Raw genomic sequence first — 12,700 nt, forward strand, 5'->3', positions numbered from 1 at the left:
GGGACCCTGCGGGACCTGAGGCCGCGCTGACCCCGCCTGGGCTTCACACTGGTTAAGCCTCTGGAGCGATGTCCCTCAGCGGAACAGACTTTTAAAAGTCCTGATTTTGTGCTCCGTTGCTCCGCCGCTTGCCGGGAGCCGGCCCTTCCCCCCGCGGTCTATCTTCCCGTCACTTTGGACTCACTTCTCCGCCCGTCCTACCTTTCAGAAAGTGGTTGATTTTCTGTTTCTAGAGTTGTTGTTCTTCTTCTCTTCGATCTCCCGTTGGATTTGTAGGTGTTTGCAATCTTTAGGTAAGCTATTTAGCTGATCTCCCACTCCCTGAAGTAGTCTCAGCCTGCTACTTCTCCGCCATCTTGACTCCTCTCTAGACTGTATTTTTTAATTGATTCTTCCTTTTGTGTATATTTTAATATATTTTCTTATGTGTATTATGTGGATTAATCTAATATCCCAAATTTGTGAAAGTTATAACACTCTAGTTTGAATTGAAATGAACTTAGCTTCAATACTATTAAGACTGTACTCCTTTACAGCTCCATTCCTTTTCCTTTAGGTTGTTATTGTATCAATTTCATCTTTATTCATTGTTTTACCATTAACATAAATTTACACTTAGCTTTATATATATGTATTTTAAACCAATAGGAAATAAAAATAGAAAGTATGAACTAATACAAAAATAGAAAGTACAAACTAATACAATAATACTGGCTCTTATATTCACCTGTGTAGTGACAAGTGTTATTTATCTTTATTTCTTCATATTGTTTCGGGTTACTGTCTAGTGTTTATTATTTCAGCCTGATAGATTGCATTAGTATTTATTACTTGTAAGGCAAGTTTACTAGTGATAAACTCCCTCAGCTTTTTTTCATCTGGGAATGTATTAATGTCTTTATTTTTGAAGGATTTTTTGCCAGATACAGTATTCTTAAGTGACAAGTTTTTTTTTTTCTTATAACATTTTAAAAAAGTCTTACCATTACATTTTGTCCTCCATGAATTTCTGTTGATATATTTGATGTTAATTTTATTGAGGATCCTTTCTACCTGACAAGTCACAGGATAATTTTTTTAAGTCAATGGATAATTTTAGTTTACATCTTAGAGTTCACTGATTCTTTCCTTCACCTGCTCAAATCTGCAATTGAAAGCTTCAAATGAGATTTCATTTCAGTATTGTACTTTTCATTACCAGAATCTCATTTGATTTCTTTTTTGTAATGTTTATCTCTTTATTGATATTATCTACCTGTTTATGCACTGTTCTCCTGATTTCTTTCAGTTCTTTGATCATATTTTCCATCAGCTATTTGAATATATTTCAACAGGTCATTTAAAGTCCTTTTCTACTATGTCCAATATGTTTGTCTCCTCAGAGACAGTTTTTCATAATTTTTTCTTTGAAAGGACCATAATTTGTTGTTGCTTTTCATGATTTTAATTTGTTTGTTGAAAAACAGATATTTTTAGTATTATATCATTATAACTGTGAAATAAGATTCTTCCACTTCCTCAGTCCTTAATTTTGTTGTTATAGCTGTTTTCTTTAGTGACTTTTTAAAAGAATTTTCATAATGTCATGTGTGATCTCTGAAGTCTCTGTTCCTTTTCTTTTTGTTCACTTTGTGTTTTAACAAAGATTTACGTAATTGTCATCAGCCAAATAAAAGGGGAATAAGGGAAAGAATTAAAAAGAAAATAATTCTTTTAATCTTTGCAGATTGACTCTGTGCTGACACATTCTTTCAGTGCTAGCTAGGTTATTTATAATTTTATCTTGGCTTTCACTTCCTGCTTGTACTGAACCCAATAATCATAGTTAAAATCTTAGGATCTTCTCAGGTCTTTTTTGAGCATGCATTTTGCCCTGGGCATGCACATGGCTCTCTAAATTCCCTGGTATATTAGGTATAATTTTAGTTCTATAATTATTCAAAGAATCTCTCTCCCTGGTCTTTATTCCCTGACTTTTGATGTATTTATTCTTTGCCTCAACAGTAACCTTTGCCTCAGGTGGCAGTGGGTTATTCATTTTCCTTTTGCTGTTTTTGAGCAATGCCTTCTGGGTGCTGACATTTCTGCTCCAAGAGAGTTTATAGTTAAGCAAAATAAATCAAATATTTCAGGCAGCCCTTAGACAAGTTAGGTAAGATAAACACAATAATTTACAAATAAAATGTGCTCTGCTACCTTGAACCAGGGACTGGGGTCCCATTTTGGGAATTTGGGTGGCCATCTTAAGACTACTCCCCATCCTAGAGAGGAGGCTGGGTAAGAGCAGGTAGAATATCCCAACATTTTGCTTCCATTTTTAAGTGTTTTTTCCTTGATTTAACATTTTCTTTCTTGCTGTAACTTTTGATTGCTTTCCAGAGTTCTGACAAAGTTGATTCTGAATGTTCTGTTTCATTTTCCAATGTTTCTGTGAACAGACAAATCTTGAAGCTACCTACTTGGTCATTTTTGCTGACATCACTCTGAAGATATTTTCATTGACTTTATTTTTCAACAGTTTAATTATGATGGGTACCTGCCTGGTTTTGTTTGGGTATATTCTACTTGGAGTTTACTCAACTTTTTGAATCTGTAGTTTTATTTATTTATTTATGCTGAAATTGAGGAGTTTTTGCCACGGTTTCTTTAAATACTCTTTCAGCCCCACTGTTTCTCTTCTTATTCTGATAAAATATTAGATATTTTGTTATTGCTATACAGATCATTGAAATTTTGCTCATTTTTTCCAGTTTAATTTTTCTGTGTTGTTCAGATACAATACATTCTATTGATCCATCTTCAAGTTTACTGATTCTATTCTCTGTCATCTCCAGTCTACTATTGAGTAGAATTTCTTATATTGGTCATTGCATTTTTTAATTTAAATTTGGATTTTTTTTGCTACTTCTATTTCTTTGCTGATATCTATTTTTCATTTAAGAGTATTTGTAGTTGATTGTTGAAACATTTTTAACACTGCTGCTTTAAAGTGCTTTTCATGTAATTCTAATATTAGTGTTGTTATAAATTGATTATTTTTCCTCATTCAAATTGTGATTTTCACTAATTCAAAGGGATACATGCACTCCAATGTTTATTACAACATTATTAATGATAGCAAAATGATGGAAGCAGCCGTGTTCATTAATAGACAAATGGATAAAGAAAATGTGAGATATATGCAAACATGCATATATGTATATATACACACACACACTCACACAATGAGATATTATTCAAACATAAAATTTGAAATCTTGCTATTTGCAACAATATAGACAGAGCTAGAGTATAATTCTAAGTGAAATAAGTCAATTAGAGAAAGATAAATACCAAATGATCTCGCTCATATGTGAAATTTAAGAAACCAAAGGAGCAAAGGAAAAGAGAGAGACAAACCAAGAGCCAGATTCTTAACTACAGAGAATGCACTGATGGTTACCAGAAGGCAGGTAGGCTGGTGAATGAGGATTAAAGAATACAATGTTCATGATGGAAAAGAAGATAAAATGGTAAAAAAAAGAAGTCACTTGAATTATATGTAAATATATATATATATATAGAAGTCATTTATATATATGTGTGTGTGTGTGTGTGTGTGTATATATGTCATTTATGTGTGTGTGTGTGTGTGTGTATAAGTCATTTGAATTATATATAAATATATAATCAGTTGCAAAAATGTGGGTTTCTTGGTTCTTGGTGTAATGAGTGATTTTTTTATAAACATATATTTTTATCCCCAGGGGTACAGGTCTGTGAATCGCCAGGTTTACACACTTCACAGCACTCATCATAGCACATACCCTCCCCAATGTCCATAATCCCACCCCCCCAACCCCCCTCCCCCCATTAACCCTCAGTTTGTTTTGTGAGATTAAGAGTCACTTATGGTTTGTCTCCCTCCCAATCCCATCTTGTTGTAATGAGTGATTTTTAATTGCATATTGGACATACTGGTTATTTATTATACTAGATTTTTAAATTCTATTTAAAGCCTGTTTCAGCAGGCACTGACATAGCGTGTAGATACTGGTCTACTTTTGTGGCCTTAGTTCTAATAATAATTTAGTTTTTTGAACTCTTGCAATGCTATTCTAGTCTGCTTCCTCCAGGCCAAGCCACTGGGACTCCCACTCATTCCTCATAACGCCAGCTGTCACTGTATAAGGCGCTTCCTGTGCCTGTACTGTGCTGTTTTACCCATCATAAGGATAAATAAAAACTTAATTTCTATGTTGCCAAATGGAAAGACACTGTTTTCCCTTTTTAATTTCCTTACTGTTTTCCTATGAGAAGCCTAGTGGTTGTGAATTCTTTTTCTAAGCTAACCTTTTAACATGCATGTATATCTTTTTAGAGGCTTAATAACCCTCTTGCCAGGTTTACAGCCAAAGAATGTTTTCAAGTGTCTGGGCGTCATCCCTTTCAAATGTAAATATTTACAAAAATAACACCTCTAGCTCCTTGTCACAGTGAGAGTTTAAGCTGGGCACCTTACTCTGAGCTGTAACCATCTGCTTGTCATAGAGATAAGAAGTTTTAATATACCTTTGGAGAAATGCAATTAACTAAAACAAATGGTTTCCTTAATTCCTAAGTAAACTCAGGATGAACTTTATTAATGAATTTGTAGCAAATGATAGTTTTAAGTCCTGTTAGAGACCACTTGAGAACTTACGTATGCAATGGGTTGTGACTGGCTATATAAATAGGGTGGAATTTATTTGACTTACTTATGAGGCACTGTAATTTGAGTATGCTTATTTAAAAATAAAACTTATTTTTGTCTTTTCTAGATTTTGAGAAGATTCTCTGGGTTGGTAGAATTGTTATTTCTCTAAAACCATACACCCATGACCTGGCTATGAGTCTATGAATATTGAAATAAGATACACTTGCCAGAATCTAGCCAGGGAAAGTGCACTTCATCTCCAGGTGTTTAATTAGTTGGCATTCTAAATACACTAAATCCTCCTGAGTGATCTCCTTCTGGAACTACAGTGTACCAAATTCCATTTACTGTGTTATCTTGGACTTCTGCCACTGTGAAATGGAAATACCCTATAACAGCAAAAATAACAACCCAATGAATAAATGCACATCTGAAAGAGGAAAAATGTAAAACAAAAATTCTATAAGTTAGAGGAAATATATTTTTCTACTCTTACACTAGATCAAATTAACAAAATCTGCTTTAATTTTCTAATTTTGTTTTATTTGATCTATAGTAAACTTATTTTAGTGCACTCTCAGTAGTACTTTCAACTTTTGATGTCTCAGTCATAATTAAAAACAGGTGATACTTGGAGACATGCAACCTTCTATAAGAATTGGAGTTTGAGTAAAATCTTGCATAGGTTTTGTATTATGAACATAATAAAAAAAAGAAATAGAATAACAATTTTTAGATTATAAGATAATACAATTACATATACAATTACATTGATAAATGGGTAATTTTTAAATGAAAAAAAGGTTTTGCAGTATGCAACTTGATGCATATGCTGTGTTCTACACCAGAGTTCCATGAAAAATCACTTTGAATTTTTGATATGGAAATAACTGGAAAATAAACTGTTATATAAAATTTAGATTTTTCATGTTAAGAAAACCTACAATTTGCTCTAAGAGTTTTTTGGAGAAATATCCTTTTTACTTTAATAAAGCTTAAAGATGATTAACTTGAGTGTTTATAATGAAGAAAGCTCAAAGACTGTTCCATGGCTAGGGTAAAGCATGGCTTGTGCTGCAGTGCTCCTGTGGAGAAGGAGGACAAAGGCATGAGGATAGACAGTGTGGTCTTAAGATCCCCTGGTTCACACTGGTAGAGACAGTTCTTCTTTTTTGAGTGCATTTGGGAGAGGTGGCACTGCCTCTTTAGGGTCTAAGGACCAAGCATGCAAACCTGAGTTTTCCCCTTTATTAGCACAGGAGTAGAGGCAGATTCAGAAGGCAGCTAACCCGGATACTGGATTATTGTTGCAGTTTACTAAAAGCTCTAACCCCCTGAAGGTTCACACAACTGCCTTCTGGGAAAGACCAACACCACCCACAGTGTGGCAAGACCCTTCCCTCAAAGATCAGTGTAGGTCCATGCCATGCTGGGTCCCTACAATTTGGAAATTTGAAACCGAGCCTACATACCTGAGGTAAAACACAAAACAGCACTGCTGTGTGGGCAGATGGTTTGGACAGACAGGATAAAGGCAGGGATCTGAAGGATGCCTGGAACAAACAAAGGGAGATTGTTCACTTTACTGTGATGGCTTCCTGAGTGGTAATGGGCATGAAATCCCCTCTATGGGGAAGAAAGGACACCTGATGCTGTTTTTACCCTGCCTGTCAGAAAGGACTGATATCAGTGAGCAGCACAGTGCCCACAATGGAGGCCTCAGCCCCTTATACCAAGCCCCACCCTCCTGTGCTCAGCAGGTGCTCTTTACTAAGACAAGTATGCCTAAGAGCCAGATCAACAGCAGACCCTCCCCCAGATGACCAGCAGAAACCCCAGCATCCATCACAACTATTGACCATAGAGTGCTGCAAAGGTTCAACTATAGTAGAAATGGGGTCAGGTCTCTTTTAACAAACAGGCCAGAATATACCAAGTTAAAAGTCACCACACTCCAGACAAGTCCAAACACCTCCCACTGTAGACAAGGAGAAACTGCAGAGAACTGACCTGAGGGAAAAAGCAGGCAAAACACAGCAGCAGAGTGCACACAATATATGCCAGAAATACTTCCTGAAGTGCCAGGCCCTGGACAGTTTATAATCGCCTCTTAATAAAGTCATTACTCTCAGGAGCAGAAAACACAACAGGCATTCCTAACACACAAAAGGCAGAGACCTAGACAAAATGGAAAGATGGAGGAATCCATCCCAAAAGAAGAACAAGAAAACGTTATGGCCAGAGATCTAATCAAAACAGATAGAAGTAATAAGACTGAACCAGAATTAAAAAAAAAAAAAAGTAAGGATACTAGTTGGGCTTTAGGACAGTGTAAAAGAAAGCAGAAAGTCCCTTATTGCACAGATAAAAGGTAAAGAAACTAGTCAGGCTGAAATTTAAAAAAAATGCTATAACTGAGATGCAAACCAACTAGGTATAATGACCATAAGGATGGAAGAAGCAGAAGAATGAATAAACAATATAGAAGATAAAATTATGGAAAATAATGAAGTTGAAATGAAGAGGGAAGAAAAATATTGGATCATGAATGTAGACTTAGGGAATTTAGTGACTCCATAAATTTAATAACATTCATATCATAGGAATCCCAGAAAAAGAGAGGGAAAAAAGTGGTAGGTTTATTTGAGCAAATTATAGCTAAAAACTTCACTAACCTGGGAAAGAAAACAGACATCCAGATCCAGGAGGCCCAGAGAAATCCGAGAAAAATCAACAAAAACCGGCCCACTTGAGGACATAGTATAGTAAAATTTGCAAAATACAGAGATCAAGAAAGAATCCTGAAGACAGCAAGGAAAAAGAAATCCCGAACCTATAAGGGAAGAATAATCAGGTTAGCAGGAGATCTCTCCACAGAAATTTGGCCAAACAGAAGACAGTGCCATGATATATTCAATGTGCTGAATGGGGAAAATAGGCAGCCAAGAATACTTAATCCAACAAGGCTGTCATTCAGAATACAAGGAGAGATAAAGAAGGGCACCTAGGTGACTCAGTTTGTTAAGCATCTGCCTTCGGCTGAGGTCACAATCTCTGAGTCCACTGATCAAGTCCCACATTGGGCTCCCTCCTTGGCAGGGAATCTGCTTCTCCCTCTGCCCCTCCCCCCACTTGTGCGCTCTCTCTCTCTCTCTCTCTCTCTCTCAAATAAAAATAAAATCTTTTACAATAAAAAGGAAAGATAGTTTCCCAGACAAACAAAAACAAAAGGAGTTTGACCACTAAACCAACCCTGTAAGAAATATTAAAGGGGATTCTTTGAGTGGGAAATAAAGACCAAAAGCAACAATGACTAGAAAGGAACAGAAAAAAATTTTGAGAAACAGTGACTTCACAGGTAATATGAGAGCAATAAATTCATATCTCTTAACAATCACTCTGAATGTAAATGGACTAAAAGCTCCAATCAAAAGACATAGGGTATCAGAATGAATAAAAACAAAACAAAGCTAAAGAAAACAGAACAAGACCCTTCTATATGCTGCTTACAAGAGACTCATTTTAGACTGAAAGTCACCTCCAAATTGAAGATGAGGGAATTGACAACCATTTATCATACTAATGATTGTCAAAGGAAAGCCAGAGAGGCCATACTAATATCAGACAAACTAGATTTTAAACCAAAAAGTATAGCAAGGGGTGAAGAAGGGCACTGTATCATAAAAAAAGGGGTCTATCCAATAAGATCTTCTTTTTCTAACAATTGTGAAATTTTTGTCCCAACTTGGGAGCACCCAAATATATAAATCAATTAATAACAAACATAAATAAACTCATTGATAACAATGAAATAATAGTAGGGGAATTTGACACCCCTCTGACAGCAATGAACAGATCATCTAAGCAGAAAATCAACAAAGAAACCACGGCTTTGAATGACACACTTCACCAGATGGACTTAACAGATACATTCAGAACATTTCATTCTAAAGCAGTAGAATACACATTCTTTTCAAGTGTACATGGAACATTCTCCAGAATAGATCACAGATACTGGGTCACAAATCAGGCCTCAACCAGTACAGAATGACTGAGATCATACCATGCATATTTTCAGATGACATTGCTATGAAACTTGACGTGAACCACAAGAAAAAAATTTGGAAAGACCATAAATATACGGAGGTTAAAAACATCCAACTAGAGAATTAATGCATTAACCAGGAACCTAAAGAAAAAAAAAACAAAGAAATGCATGGAAGCAAATGAAAATGAAAACACAATAGTCCCAAACCTTTGGGATGCAGCAAAAATGGTCATAAGAGGAAAGTATATAGCAATACACACCTACCTCAAGAAGCATAAGAAACTGAGACTTTCAGTCCAACAGCCTGTAAGACACTGAAATCTGCCAAAAACCACACAAGCTTGAAAGCATATCCTTCCCCAGTCTTGCCTCAGTTGAGACTGGAGCCCCAGACAAAACCTTTGTAGCAGCACTGAGAAACCCTAAAGCTGAGCCTATACTCTTAATGCATAGGAACTAGGAGGTAATAAATGTGTTTTGTTTTAAGCTACAAAAAGAGAGAAGAAAGAAAGAAAGAAAGAAATGTCTCAAATACACGGCCTAAACTTACCCCTAAAGGAACTAGAAAAGGAACAGCAAATAAAGCCTAAAGCCAGCAGAAGGGAAATAATAAGGATTAGACCAGAAACAAATGATATAGAAACTAAAAAACCCAGTACAACATATCCGTGAAACTAGGAGCTGGTTCTTTGGAATAATTAATAAAATTGATAAACAAATAGCCAGACTTACCAAAAAGGAAAGAGTAAGGGCCTAAATAAATAAAATTACAAATGAATGAGGATATATTATAGCCAACACACAGAAATACAGTAAGAGTATACTATGAAAAATTATATGCCAACAAATTGGGCAATCTGAAAGAAATGGATAACTTCCCAGAAACATATAAAATGCCAAAATTGAAACAGAAAGAAATAGAAAATTTGGACAGACCCATAACCAACAACAAAAAATTAATCATTAATCAAAAATCTCCCAAAAAACAAAAGTCCAGGGCTGATTACTTCCCAGGGAAATTCTACCAAACATTGAAAGGAAAGTTAATACTTGTTTTTCTAAAAGTGTTCCAAAAAACATGAATGGAAGGAAAACTTCCAAACTCGTTCTACAAGGCCATCATTGCCTTGATTCTGAAACCAGACAGAGACCCCACTGAAAGGGAAAATTACAAGCTAATATCTGTGATGAACATGGATGCAAAAAATCTCAACAACATAGTAGCAAATTGAATCCAACAGTATATTAAAAGAATCATTCACCATGATCGGGGGGGGGGGTTATTCCTGGGCTGCAAGTGTGTTTCAATATTCGTGATACCTCACATTAGTAAAAGAAAGGATAAGAAACATGATATTCTCAATAAATACAGAAAAAGCATTTGACAAAGTACAGTATTCATTACTGATAAAAACTCTCAAAAAAGTAGGGATAGAGGAAGCATACCTCAGCCTCATAAATGTCATATACAAAAGACACATAGCCAGTATCATCTTCAATGAGGAAAAACTGAGAGCTTTTCCTCTAAGGTCAGGAACAAGAAAAGGATGTGAATTCTCACCATTATTATTTAACATAGTATTGGAAGTCCTGGCCTCAGCAATCAGACTACAGAAAGAAGTAAAAAGCATCCAAAGCAACAAGGAAGAAGTCAAACTTTTGCTACTCCCAATGACATGATTCCCTATGTAGAATATCTGAAAGACTCCATAAAAAGATTGCTGGAACTGAAACATGAATTTAGCAAAATCATGGGATATAAAACAAATGTACAGAAATCTGTTGCATTTCTATGCACCAATAATGAAGTAACAGAAAGAGAAATTAGGGAATCAGTCCTATTTACAATTATACCAAAAATTTTAAGGTATCTAGGAATAAACCTAACCAAGGAAGTAAAATACCTTTATCTTGAAAACTAGAGAACACTTATGAATGAAATAGAAGAGGACACAAAGAAATGGAAAAACAGTCCATGCTCATGGATTGGAAAAACAATATTGTTAAAATGTCTATACTACACAAAGCCATCTATACATTTAATGCAATCCCTATCAAAATACCACCAGCATTTTTCACAAAGATAGCACAAAGAATCCTAAAATTGTATGAAATCATAAAAGACTCCAAATAGCCAAAGCAATCTTGAAAAAGCAAAGCAAAGCTGGAAGCATCACAGTTCCAGACTTCAAGCTGTATCACAAAACTGTAATCATCAAGATGGTATGGTACTGGCACAAAAACAGACACATAGATCAATGGAACAGAATAGAAAATGCAGAACTGGACCCACAACTATATGTTCAACTAATCTTTGACAAAGAAGGAAAGAATACCCAATGAGAGTTGGCATATTCTGGATTTTTCAATTTTTTTTTAAGTGAGGCTTGGATGGCTATGTATTTCCCCCTTAGGACTGCCTTTGCCATATCCATAGGTTTTGTACAAATGTGTCTTCATTCTCATTGGTTTCCATGAATTGTTTAACTTCTTTGATTTCCTGGTTGATCCAAACATTCTTAAGCAGGGTGGTCTTTAGCTTCCAAGTGTTTGAATTCCTTCCATACTTTTTCTTTTGGTTGAGTTCCAGTTTCAAAGCATTGCAGTCTGAGAATATGCAGGGAATAATCTCAATCTTTTGGTATCAGTTGAGCTCTGATTTGTGACCAAGTATGTGATCTATTCTGGAGAAATTTCCATGTGCACATGAGAAGAATGAGTGTTCTGTTGTTTTAGGGTGGAATGTTCTGTATATATCTATGAGGTCCATCTGGTCCCATGTGTCATTCAATGCTTTTGTTTCTTTATTGATTTTCTTCTTGGATGATCTATCTATTACTGAGAGTTGGATGTTAAGATCCCCTACTATTAATGTATCCATATCAATATGACTCTTTATCTTGATAAAACAGTTGTCTTATGTAGTTAGCTGGTCCCGTATTGAGGGGCATAAATATTTACAATCGTTAGGTCTTCTTGGTGGATAGACCCTTTAAGAATGATGTAGTGTCCTTCTTTATCTTTGACTACAGTCCTTAGTTTAAAATCTAATTTATCTAATATTAGAATTGTTACCTCAGCTTTCTTTTGAAGCCTGTTGGCATGGAAGATGCTTCCCCATCCCTTCATTTTCAGTCTGGATGTATCTTTGGGTTCCAAATGGGTCTCTTTTAGACAGCATATGGATGGGTCCTGTTGTTTTATCCAATCTGCAACCCTGTATCATTTTATGGAAGTGTTTAGGCCTTTCACATTGAGAGTGATTATTGAAAGATATGTTTTTATTGACATCATGTTGCCTGTGAAGTCCTTGTTTCTATAGATTGTATCTGTAAATTTCTGTTATATGTCATTCTTGGGTTCTTTCTTCTTTTATAGAACCCCCCCATAATATTTCTTGTAGTGCTTGCTTGGTGGTTACAGATTCTTTCAAACCTTGCCAGTCTTGGAAGCTCTTTATCTCACCATCCATTTTGAATGTCAGTCTTGCTGGATAAAGTATTCTTGGCTGTGTATATTTCTCATTTGTGCTGTGAATATGTCTTACCAGCCCTTTCTGGCATGCCAGGTGTCTGTGGACAGGTCTGACATTATTCTGATGGACCTTCCTCTGTATGTAAGGATTCCCCCAGCTGCCCTCAGGAGGTCTATGGTCCATATATACAATGGGGTATTATGCCTCCATCAGAAAGGATGAATAATCAATTTTTGTATCAACATGGATGGTACTGGAAGAGATTATGCTGAGTGAAATAAGTCAAGCAGAGAAAGTCTATTATCATATGGTTTCACTTACTTGTGGAACATAAGGAATTACACAGAGGACATTGGGAAATGGAGAGGAGAAGTGAGTTGGGGGAAATCAGAGGGAGAGACAAACCATGAGAGACTGTGGACTCTGAGAAACAAACAGGATTTTAGAGGGGAGGAGTGTGGAGGTGTTGGCTGAGCTTGGTGGTGGGTACTAAGGAGGGCAT

This window comes from Enhydra lutris, unplaced genomic scaffold (genome assembly GCF_002288905.1).
Source record: "Enhydra lutris kenyoni isolate GAN:26980312 unplaced genomic scaffold, ASM228890v2 scaffoldscaffold53, whole genome shotgun sequence".
NCBI classification, from domain to species: domain Eukaryota; kingdom Metazoa; phylum Chordata; class Mammalia; order Carnivora; family Mustelidae; genus Enhydra; species Enhydra lutris.